Source organism: Heterocephalus glaber, unplaced genomic scaffold (genome assembly GCF_053883595.1).
Source record: "Heterocephalus glaber isolate CG9 unplaced genomic scaffold, H.glaber_assembly_v1.0 deba00001553, whole genome shotgun sequence".
Lineage (NCBI taxonomy): Eukaryota > Metazoa > Chordata > Mammalia > Rodentia > Bathyergidae > Heterocephalus > Heterocephalus glaber.
The window spans coordinates 10,697,068-10,704,959 of NW_028258344.1; the positions used below are offsets into that span (position 1 = coordinate 10,697,068).

Sequence of the window (7,892 nt, forward strand, 5' to 3'; positions counted from 1 at the left end):
ACATCTGTGGCAGAGACAGAGATATGCTGTTAGACTGTCTCTCAGGAAGGACTCATTGCCCAAGTGCAAGGAGGACAGTTAATTGACAGCCCTCAGGATCCTCTACAGCAGTGATGGTGAACCTTTTGGAGACTGAGTACCAAACTGCAACCCCAAACCTACTTATTTATCACAAAGCATGAACAGTGCAATTAAACCTAAATACTGAGGTTTTGGTTTAGGAAAAACAACTCTACATAACACGATTGCCATAGCTTCACCACCACTGCTCTAGAGGTTATCAGCTTCTGGTGGATTGAGCTCACCCATTTCTGCCCAACTTGAGACTCCTCTAAAGGGAAATCTTTGCTCCGGAGCTACCAAGAGGGCTGGCAAAAGCTTTGTCAGGTCAGCATCACTCTCTGATGGCTAACCTTAGTCAGTCCTGTGTATTTCCCTTTTCCATTGATAGACTTTACTCCCCAGAAAAAGTTTGCACTCTAATTCAGTTTCAGCTTCTGCTTCCTAAAGAACCCAACCGGTATGATACCCTCTAATGTTTGTTTTTTTGTTTTAGAAAGAAATCGTGAAATTTAAACTTTAGAGGCAGTGCAGAAATGAATTGCTTGTCCTCATATCTATTGCTACTTTGGTTTTCTAGAGTCAAAATTATTTCCTCACAGAACTATGAAGGCCTTCCTATCTTCTAACATCCAGCATTCCTTGTAAGAAGTCTTATCATAGTACAATTAATCCTTTTTAGGTAGTCTATTTTTTGCTTTTTGCTTTGTTTTGTACCCATCTGCACAAGCTTTTAGGGTTTTACCTTTATGCTCAATGATTTTAAATTTCACTGGGCTGTATCTAGGCACAGCTGGTTGTGGACGGCCCTTTTGAACTGATGAGTAATATCTCCTATCCCTTCCCCTGCACTGTCTCTGCTTTCTTTTTCTAAACTCTTACTAGATACTTGTTGTATCTTCTGTTTCTCTCATCTATCTCTTATTTTTATATTTTTTTGCTTTCCATAAACTGATGCCTTAGAAGATATTTTCCATTTTATTTTCTGTATCTTTATATTTGGTCTTTAGCATGATCGATATATTATTTTTTTCAACTCAGCAATTAGACTTTTAGTTCTTAAGGACTCTATGATTCTCCAGTTGCTCCTTTTAATGTCCTTGTGTTCTTGCTTTCATTGTTGCAATACCCTCTTGGATGTCCCTTTCGATACCCATGAGCATTTAAAAAAAGAGTCTGTTCCTCACATTATCTGTTTCCTCTTGGGTCATTTACTTTGTTAATCTTGAACTTTCTTTTTTTAGGTTGTTGTTTCTTCTTAAATGTGTGGTAAAGATTTTTTTCATTTATGAATGAATGGCGACAATGATTCATATCTATAAAGTGGCTGAGTCCAAGGAAAAGTCTTTTTGATTTACAGTGCATGGATAGAAAACAGCCATCTGGCCCAAGATACCCAAGATGCAAACTCAAGAAGGAGCTCACTCTGAGAGTGGGGTGGTCTTCCTTTTCTTTCCAAGTCTATTATTAGGTTCTGTGCTGCTTTTTTTCCCAGCCTGCTCAGAGACTCCTCCCACCTCCCTGCACACCCAGCCAAGTCTGTTTAAGCAGTTCTCCAGGTGGCTCCAACTAGGCACAAATTTAGTAACAGCTGCAACATGTTGTGGAGGACAACTGCCTCTGTGCTGTCTCTGTACTTGAAGCCTCCTGGGAGATCTGCAGAAAGAGTGGTTCTGTCTTGGCTAGATTGCAGAATATGTATTTTGAACTGTGATTTTCTCCATTCTGAGCCTTGTATCCATACTATCATTTGCTTTCCACACACCAGAAATTATTTAAAGTCTGTGGTTTGCTAATTGTACCTACTATACTTTTCCATGTTGCAAAAGTTTTACTTTTCATTTTTGTGTATTTTTATTATCTGTTCAATGCCCTCCTGGGAAGGAAGGGATGCAATCATATATGCCCAACCACACGTGTAATCCTGACCCCTGAACACACCAGTGAACATCTCAATGAGGCCAGAACAGTGGAGAATTTTGCAGTCAGGGTGGAGAAACAGAAAGGAGGTTATAGGTAGCAGACTGAAGGATAAAACTCAGGAACTTTCAGGGAAGGGCCAGCACCACATTTGCAACTATGGCACTACAGAAACATAGACAGGAGCTGAGAGGCACTGAGAAAAAAACTTTTAATGTGGCAGAGTTACATTTAATTCTTGGTTTTCTGGGGACACCCCTGTACCATTATTATGAATGTCTCTCTTGCTCACATTAGCTCTGTGTGAATTTTCTTTCCAAGTAAAAGAGCCAGAAATCGTGCATGTCCTAGTCCCCTGGAACCTGTTACCTACCTAGCTGTAGACAAAAGGGGTGATGGTTTCTGTCACAGTGCAGTGTTGACCTGGACCCTGAACCTTGTAGATAATAAAATGTCTTGCTTGCCACCCTTGTGAATCAAGGAAAAGGCAGAAATAAGTCTCTATTTCTCTTAACCTGATTTATGATTCCGCCCGTGAACTTGAGTGCAGAGGTGCAACACATTTCCCTGAAGTCCTACAAAGTTAATCTTAAAAAAAAAAAAAAAAAAAAAAAAACTTTGAGAACCCTATTTCCAAGCAGCCTTAAGGAAGCCACATTCCCACTTTAAAAAAGAGAATCCCTTTCTTTTTTCTAACTCCACATTCTTTCTTTCCTAACTTCACGTTTTACTGGAACTTTCATTTTTCAGATTTAGTATTTTATGGGGATGTTTAACAAATAATTCCACCCCCCCCCAAATAATAAGATTCATGTAACTTCAAAATAAAATCTCTGTTGCTCAAACCGACATCAGTCCTCTTAGTTAAAAGACCCAAGTCATTATAAGTTGTTTCTCCCAACTTTAACACATGGGGAGAGCACAGTATCACAAGAAAATGGCAACAAGCCATTAACAATTAACTAACCCTCTCTGACTTCCCAAAAAATAGGTTGACCAAGCATCATTATAAACCTAATCAGGAGGGAATACCTTTGTGAAAATTAAGAACCGGATGAAAAAGACATCTTAAGTAACCCTATTTTTATTCTCCCTACATTGTCAAGGTAGGTGGGGAGCTTTCTCTAGTGACTTAGTAACTACAACGCCTTAAGATTTACAGAAGCCCCCAGCTGGAGCTGCGGTCCTAGCTGGAGCTGCGGTCCTAGCTGGAGCTGCGGTCCTAGCTGGAGCTGCGGTCCCGGCAGGGCGGCGCCCCTCCAGCCTTCTCTCCCCGCCCAGCCCCCGGGTGGCACCCCGACCTCGAACAGGCTCTGGGGCTCTGAGTGCGGGCTACACTGCCCAAATTACTGCTGACGTTTGTGGTTTACGGAATACAGAGCGGGAGATACTGTTGGGCTTTAATTTTGAAAATCTAACATGATAAAAGTACCAGCCAGGCAGGAGTCGAACCTAACCAGACGCGTTATCCGCTGCGCCACGGGCCCTCCGCTGGGATATGTTTGAGGAACACGCATGATGACAATCTATTGAGACCGCACTCTTACCCCCACCCCCAGTCATCTTGAGTGGTAACGCCGGCTGGGAAAGAAAAAGTGAGACAGGCCGGCGAAGGTGGCCACAGAGTCGCAGAGCTTTGTGGCACCTCAGGACGAGACGCTGGGGTTACAACCCCTTCCCGGGTCCCTTGGGATCAGCACCGCGCAAAGCTGTCTTTTTGCGCACGCGCATAACAACATCCTGGCGCGTTCTTCGTCCCTTCGCTTCTCGAGTTGCGCATGTCCAGTGTCGCCTTGGCCAACCTGGAGCGCGTTCTGACTCATCTGGGCTTCAATTGCAGGGACCATAATGAGTTTTCCTGTCCCTTCGATAGCTCAGTTGGTAGAGCGGAGGACTGTAGCTACAACCTCCGGCAGGAGAAATCCTTAGGTCGCTGGTTCGACTCCGGCTCGAAGGAGACTGTTTTGTCCCCGCGGCCCAGGGTTTTAAGTCTAGCCCGTCCATCTTCATTAACCTTTATTGCCTGCGCAGCAGCGGACAGTTCTGAGCGCTCAGGGTCCAGTTTAGTCCTCCACCTGTGAGCCTTTTTGCCCTCCCAGGGTGGAAGGTCCCCAGGCCAACTACAAAGTGCAGCTGTCGTCCGGGCCCTAGCCCTGTTCCTAGGACTCTCCGGCATTTCCCGAGCGCCCGAGTCACACGGCCAGGGGCGAACTCAGCCACGCCGGCCCTGGGTCAGCCGCCGGCTCCTCCGGCGGGCAGGGACTTTGCCTTCAGATCCCCGGGCCGCAACAGCGAAAGGAGGACGCGAGGACGGGAGAGTCCACGGGAAGAGGGGTCTGGTGCCCCGGGAATCTGGAAGTGCGCACGATAAACACACACGCACACGCACACAGGCACACTAACCCTAAAATGTGGCGCAAAGTTAGGCTGTCAAGCCGACGACGGAGCACCCTGCTCCCTTCGATAGCTCAGCTGGTAGAGCGGAGGACTGTAGGTGCTCGTCTGCGGCTATCCTTAGGTCGCTGGTTCGATTCCGGCTCGAAGGAGAGACTGTGGTTTTGTTATCTTGGTTTCAGTTACTAATGCGATTAAAACGTTTTTATTAGAATTCTTGCGTCTCAGTGTTCTGACCCTTCTCTAGAGCAACAGATAAGCAGCGGAGCCAGCAGTGGGGGATTAGCTCAAATGGTAGAGCGCTCGCTTAGCATGCGAGAGGTAGCGGGATCGATGCCCGCATCCTCCAGTTTTCTTCCTTGACCCACGTGGTAGTTTTTCTTTCACTTCGGCACCAACCGGAACTCAAGCTGAAAGTCAGACATCAAACAAATAAAATTAAGGTGATCTTGAAGTTACCACTCTCTAAAACTTCCCATACAAGCACAATGCATGCTGGGATATTATCCTAATTTAAATATTTCAGATTTTTTTGTTTTGGAAAATTCACGAAATCAGTTGTTTTTCTTTCACAAGTGACGCCCAATGGCCGTGATATCTATTGCCATTCCGGCTCCACTGTGATTTCTGTTTAATGTCTACAACTTCAGCCACCCATAGTTAGGGGAAACTCGCAGATAGAAAAACAAAACTAAGAGAACATGGGAAGAAACGCTGACTGAAGTTTGCTGAGCTGAGGAAGCAGGACGAATGGTTCCACTCCACCTCCCTCCTCTAGATGGGTGTACTCTCTGAACAGATCCAAAAAGGGCAGGCCGACTGTGGAGAGGGGAGGGAGTGGCGGTTTGCATTTGGAATTGGGTTGTAATGCCCGTGACCTCCTGGGAACTAGTGACGAGCGCTGAGGGAGAATTACTTGGAAAAAAGTTTCACCTAAAGCTCCTATTGAGTGAAAGTTTTAAAAACACAGACAAGGCACGCTCGTGTGCAAACACACACACGCACATACACGCACACACACACACCCCTCTCCCAAAGATTTAAAGGCTAATCAGAACACACACAAAGATCTTTCTAGTAATGAATTCTCTCTATCCTAATTTTGTAAATTAGTCACAAAAGAGCTACTAAAGCCATCCTGTATTTCTCATAACACAAACAGTTATTCCAGACAACAGCAGAATTATTAAGTTTTTGAAAATTACAGTAAATAGTAATTCTTTTTTTTTTTTTTTTGGTACACTGTAGGGTCCTTGACAACTTATATGCTTTTGTTACCCTATATTGGGTTTTTGTTTGTGCATTTTGTTTTTTTGTGTTTGTACAACTTTCCGTAGTTTATTGTTATATCTTTCATTTTCTATTTTTATCTCATTATCAATATAGTTTTAAAATCGAATGTATGTGAGTCACTTAAAATATACCATTATGTTCATGAAAACACATTTCAAAATGACAAAAAGAATCCTTTTAACCATAAGTGACAAAAAAGAACAAGAAATGTATGATAAAGTCAAGGAATAGGAATGACTATACCTACCTGGACCTCCAGGTAGAGGACTTGTGCTTGCTGCAGTTGACATGGGCAAGAACTCAAATATCTCAGGGTTAGCAGTCCATGTGGGGACTGGAAATCACAAAAGTCTGCAGGTGTAAATCAGGAGGCAGTACTGCATAGTGGTTAGGTATGGGCTGTGAAACCTGATGGCCTGCCTTGGTTTTGCTACTTTGCACTGTATGACCTTGGGCAAGTTGCCTGACATTTGGTTACTTCGGTTTCCTCGTTTGTGAAGTAGGGATGATAATAATAGTACTTGCTTTTAATAAAGATGTCATTTGTAAATCTCTTAGTACCTTAAGGTACCAAGAGCTTTGCAAGTAAAGCACACACAATAAGCATTAGCTGTTATCGGTGTAGGAGACAGAAGAGAATGGAAAGGAAGGAGAAGGGAGGGATGAGATGGGAGCAGAGGGGAGGGAGGAGGAAAGAAAGAGGAAAGGACATAGACATTAAGTGTCATTTTCTTGGCAAAATGCAGAGATTGAAACATATTTCAGCACTTAGACTCCTGGCAGCCACACCATACTTATAGTGAAGGCCTAATTATCCTGAAGGTTTGTATGTTTATATAAATACATATTGCAGTGTAGGAAAGTGATGGCTGGATCTAATAGATCTACTATGCAAGGAAAATAGAACAATCCTAAAAATACAGGATGATGGTTAAATGCATTATGGTGTTAGAATATGTCTAACCATTGTGACATTTCATTGGATTACAACAATCCATCTCATACTTTTTGACTGTACAATTATACTTTAGCATAATAGTAGCTATGCATCTCAGTAGCTGCACCTGGGGGATACATGAAGCAATCTTTGTGTGTACTCCCTTGGTATGATGAACAGCAAGGTGTGTGCTCGTGTGCAAAAGTGTCAAACCAAGATTTTTACCCACATAATGCTCAGTCTAATAGGTTTTGTGTATGTTTACCTGAGCATCTCAGGGGGTAAAATATACCCACACCATTCTTCTGTTATGAAAATACACATTTTACCATAATGGAATGTAGGTGTTACAGTAACTGCACCTGGGGAAAGCAAAAACCCATCTGTGCATTCACCCACTTGGCAGATAAATGGCAAGGCATGTATAGGAGAGCCAAAGCAACAACAGGTAAGTTTTATCCATGAAATGCTTATAGCTAAATTTTTGTGCATTTAGGATCTGCTGTATTAAAAAGTTTTCTTTTGATTTTTCTGGTAGAAGTAGGGCAATTCAGTACAATGGCACATGAAAAACCAGATTTGCAAGTTTTGGAGGGAGTCAAAAGTGAATCATCAGGTTACTCATGCATGGATGATGAAGATGATAATGACTTTGATGTTGGCCATGTGAGCCAAAATTCCTGTGACAGTGAAATGGAGCAAGAATTGACTGATACAGAAAAAGGGAATGCAGACCTCTTTGATTCAGATGATGAAAAGAGCAGTGTGAGTACGTATTTGACTAGTCTAAATGTTGCAAAATTGTCACACAACCAAAGGGAACCATCCAATGTTAGAACTACGTCTGAAAATATAGTGAGACTCTTGGCAGGGATAAACCTATTGGAAAAGAACAGCCATTCAGTGTTGGAAATTGTAACAGACAAAATGCTAAAAGGTGTTATGAAATACACAAAGGCTAAAATACAAGTAAAACATTCTGTATGCACAAATAGCCACATTAAAAAATGTATTTATTATGACACCTCACTACCTGAACTAAAAGCATTCATAGGTCTTTTGTACTTAGCTGGATTTCTCATGGTAATCACAGAAATGTAAAACACTTATGGAAAAGTGATGAGTTACATATGGCAAAATATTTATGCCCTTGTAGATGTGAAGACTTATTATGCTTTCCATTTAGAAATGTATCCTGGTACTCAGCCACCAGATCCTTATTCATATAGTAATAAAATGAATGATGTTTCAAACAGATTTGTTGTTCCCATCTCCCAGACTAATTGAC

At 42.6% G+C, this 7,892-nt stretch overlaps 3 non-coding genes across 3 annotated transcripts; all 3 read left to right on the forward strand.

The window, feature by feature from the left end:
- Positions 1-3,843: 3,843 nt before the first annotated feature.
- Positions 3,844-3,937, forward strand: Trnay-gua (transfer RNA tyrosine (anticodon GUA)). The gene is made up of 2 exons: positions 3,844-3,880; positions 3,902-3,937. It is a non-coding gene; the product is annotated as a tRNA-Tyr (tRNA).
- Positions 3,938-4,437: 500 nt separating this feature from the next.
- Trnay-gua (transfer RNA tyrosine (anticodon GUA)) lies at positions 4,438-4,526 on the forward strand. Its single transcript is given in 2 exon segments — positions 4,438-4,474; positions 4,491-4,526. It is a non-coding gene; the product is annotated as a tRNA-Tyr (tRNA).
- A 124-nt stretch (positions 4,527-4,650) lies between these two features.
- Trnaa-agc (transfer RNA alanine (anticodon AGC)) lies at positions 4,651-4,723 on the forward strand. Its single transcript has one exon. It is a non-coding gene; the product is annotated as a tRNA-Ala (tRNA).
- The last annotated feature ends 3,169 nt before the right edge of the window (positions 4,724-7,892 follow it).